Raw genomic sequence first — 4,008 nt, 5'->3', positions numbered from 1 at the left:
GTTTAACACGGAAGATTTCATACAACTCTGTGTACACTACTCCCTTCACAGAACAGCGCAAACTGATTTAACTATTCGATGTACATCATTAATATTAATTTGAGTCTGAAGTCCTGAAGACACCTAGTAAAACACTGCGACATAGTGGTAGTAATGCTATATCGTCGATAACTAAAGTGACTTGCTTTCTATAGTATGCATGCGAATTTGCCACACCGTTAGGAAGTGTGCATAGAACGTTCGGTCATGGAATGTGCATGGCTATTTGATGCTAATTTCACATGATGGGACTCTCCTACAGTTTTGCTTCAATTTACACATCACTCTGGCTTTTATCCAAGCCGTGCCAGTTGATTTGGCCTCTTGCCTCTGTGTCCCCTGTCCTGCTCTGAGTACCAACAGGAACCATAAATTCAGCAGCGCGGCTTTGGGAGACAATGACTAACTCTAAACGTCCATACAATAAACTCAGACTTTGCGCTCCTGCTGTCAGGAAACGCTACAGAGACTGGTGGCACAATTGGCCTAGCTTCGTCCAGGTTAGGGAGAGTTTGACCGGTAGGATATCCTTGTCTCATCGCGCACTAGCGACTCCTGTGGCGGGCCGGGCGCAATGCTGCAGCTGACCAGGTCGCTAGGTTCCCGGTGTTTCTTCCGACACATTGGTGCGGCTGGCTTCCGTGCTGGATGTGCTCTGTGTTAAGAAACAGTGCGGCTTGGTTGGGTTGTGTTTCGGAGGACGCATGGCTCTCGACCTTCGTCTCTCCCGGCCCGATACGTAGTTGTAGCGATGAGACAAGACAGTAACTACTAACAATTGGATACCACGAGTGGGGGATAAATGGGGGGGTAAAAAAAATGGAAAAAGAAAAATAAACTTGTATTATTTCTGCACCTTTTGACATGACTGTATGTTAGCCATAGTTGCCTAGAAAGCAAGGGGGTAAGAATGTTGCCAACCAGTATGGTAATGGCACATTTAGGATGAACGATTAGGTCGCGTCCATAGATACAGAACAAAAAAACTGAAGGACTAGATCACGCCTCTGGCAACCCGGACAATAATGACCAGCCAGCTTGGTTTAGAAACCCATGATTTGTATCTTGTGGAAGGATGAAATAGTATGAATAAATTAATCAAAATAACTTTTTAAATTAAAATATGTCAATCATTATTTTTATATTTTGGCAACCCGTTGTATAAACGTGATAAAGCCCTTGAAGCAGGTGTTTGGATGATATATTGGCATGGTTTGCCGGCCCTTGACTTTGTCTCGAGATATTCCTTATTAATCACATCAGACCCACAAATATTTTGAACATCATCCACATAAGAGTCACAGCAAAATCTTTTGTACTTATACTATCTTAGGCCCAGCTTTTGGAACTTTGGTTTTCCTGCATATAGACACTATATTGTGATAACTGCATCAATGGGTACGGAGACAGCTTTGGAACAAAATTCTACAGTATTAGTAAAATGTGATCAATACAGTTATGTTATGGGGCGAGGTTAAGCTTTCATTTTGTGTTTTCCTTAATTTTTTTATGTTTTGATGTGATGTCTGGCCTATGCCATGTCTCTCACCCTACCACAGTACATTTTCTTGTATGTAAAGCAAATATCTGTGAAAATCAGACAATAAAGAAAACTGTAATCTAATCTAACTACTGTGCATGCCTGGGTTGGTTTTGGAATGGAGCTACGAATCACCCAAGGACCTCACGGAGGAGCTGAAATTCATGTTGGGAATACAGTGGGGGTGAAAATAACAGCTGTTAGAGGACCCATCATTTTAGCTTTATTTAGACAATTTAAAACATGCAGTATTGTCACGTGTGCTCCCTCTCAGCCTCTAGGTCACCAGGCTGCTCGTTATGGCGCACACCTGTCATCATGTTACGCACCTGCGTGTCGTCAGACTCACCTGGACTCCATTACTTCCCTGATTACCTTCCCTATATATAGTGGGGCAAAAAAGTATTTAGTCAGCCACCAATTGTGCAAGTTCTCCCACTTAAAAAGATGAGAGGCCTGTAATTTTCATGATAGGTACACTTCAACTATGACAGACAAAATGAAAAGAAATCCAGAAAATCACATTGTAGGATTTTTAATGAATTTATTTGCAAATTATGGTGGAAAATAAGTATTTGGTCACCTACAAACAAGCAAGATTTCTGGCTCTCACAGACCTGTAACTTCTTCTTTAAGAGGATCCTCTGTCCTCCACGCGTTACCTGTATTAATGGCACCTGTTTGAACTTGTTATCAGTATAAAGACACCTGTCCACAACCTCAAACAGTCACACTTCAAACTCCACTATGGCCAAGACCAAAGAGCTGTCAAGGACACCAGAAATAAAATTGTAGACCTGCACCAGGCTGGGAAGACTGAATCTGCAATAGGTAAGCAGCTTGGTTTGAAGAAATCAACTGTGGGAGCAATTATGAGGAAATGGAAGACATACAAGACCACTGATAATCTCCCCTCGATCTGGGGCTCAAGCAAGATCTCACCCAGTGGGTCAAAATGATCACAAGAACGGTGAGCCAAAATCCCAGAACCACACGGGGGGCCTAGTGAATGACCTGCAGAGAGCTGGGACCAAAGTAACAAAGCCTACCATCAGTAACTCACCTACGCCGCCAGGACTCAAATCCTGCAGTGCCAGACGTGTCCCCCTGCTTAAGCCAGTACATGTCCAGGCCCATCTGAAGTTTGCTAGAGAGCATTTGGATGATCCAGAAGAAGATTGGGAGAATGTCATATGGTCAGATGAAACCAAAATATAACTTTTTGGTATAAACTCAACTTATCGTGTTTGGAGGACAAAGAATGCTGAGTTGCATCCAAAGAACACCATACCTACTGTGAAGCATGGGGGTGGAAACATCATGCTTTGGGGCTGGCCCTGCAAAGGGACCAGGACGACTGATCCGTATAAAGGAAAATTAATGGGGCCATGTATCGTGTGATTTTGAATGAAAACCTCCTTCCATCAGCAAGGACATTGAAGATGAAACGTGGCTGGGTCTTTCAGCATGACAATGATCCCAAACACACCGCCCGAACCTTGGAGTTGCTTCGCAGAAGCATTACAAGGTCTGGAGTGGCCCTAGCCAGTCTCAGATCTCAACCCCATAGAAAATCTTTGGAGGGAGTTGAAAGTCCGTGTTGCCAGCACAGCCCCAAAACATCACTGCTCTAGAGGAGATCTGCATGGAGGAATGGGCCAAAATACCAGCAACAGTGTATAGAAAACCTTGTGAAAACATTGTGAAGACCTTGAAACCTTGTGAAGACAGTGTGTGAAAACGTTTGACCTCTGTCATTGCCAACAAAGGGTATATAACAAAGTATTGAGAAACTTTTGTTATTGACCAAAATACTTATTTTCCACCATAATTTGCAAATAAATTAATAAAAAATCCTACAATGTGATTTTCTGGATTTTTTTCTCATTTTGTCTGTCATAGTTGAAGTGTACCTATGATGAAAATTACAGGCCTATCTCATCTTTTTAAGTGGGAGAACTTGCACAATTGGTGGCTGACTAAATACTTTTTGCCCCACTGTATGTCACTCACTTTGGTTCCTTCCCCAGGCGTCATTGTTTCTGTTCCAGTGTCATGTCTGTGCGTTGTTTGTGTTTCTTGTTTTGTATTTAGTTGCATTTATTTACTAAAACACTCACTCCCTGAACTTGCTTCCCGACTCTCAGCGCACCCGTTACAAGTATGACAACCTAACATCCTTACAGATACAGAAACATACGTTCTTTTGTAAATGTTGTAAATCATGAAGGTGAGGTTGTGTGGCAACATAGATAAGTACTTACATCATTTAATATGTAATTAAATAGTAGGTTTAATACAATTACTCAGTAACGTTAACTACACCAAATGTGAACAGTTTTAAAGGTGAACTATGTTGAAATATTTTCATAACAGAAGATTTAGCCTGATCAGTGATGAACTGAAATGATTTCAAATAAACATTTTTC

At 41.8% G+C, this 4,008-nt stretch overlaps 1 protein-coding gene across 1 annotated transcript in view; it reads left to right on the top strand.

Annotated features, from left to right (window-relative positions):
- Nucleotides 1–4,008, top strand: part of eif2ak4 (eukaryotic translation initiation factor 2 alpha kinase 4) — a 27,556-nt gene that overhangs the window by 20,580 nt on the left and 2,968 nt on the right. The gene's annotated exons all lie outside the window — the stretch shown is intronic.

Source organism: Oncorhynchus keta, chromosome 29 (genome assembly GCF_023373465.1).
Source record: "Oncorhynchus keta strain PuntledgeMale-10-30-2019 chromosome 29, Oket_V2, whole genome shotgun sequence".
Taxonomy (NCBI): Eukaryota; Metazoa; Chordata; class Actinopteri; order Salmoniformes; family Salmonidae; genus Oncorhynchus; species Oncorhynchus keta.
The sequence above is the reverse complement of the archived record's forward strand: the minus strand, read 5'-3'. Positions and strand labels throughout refer to the sequence as shown.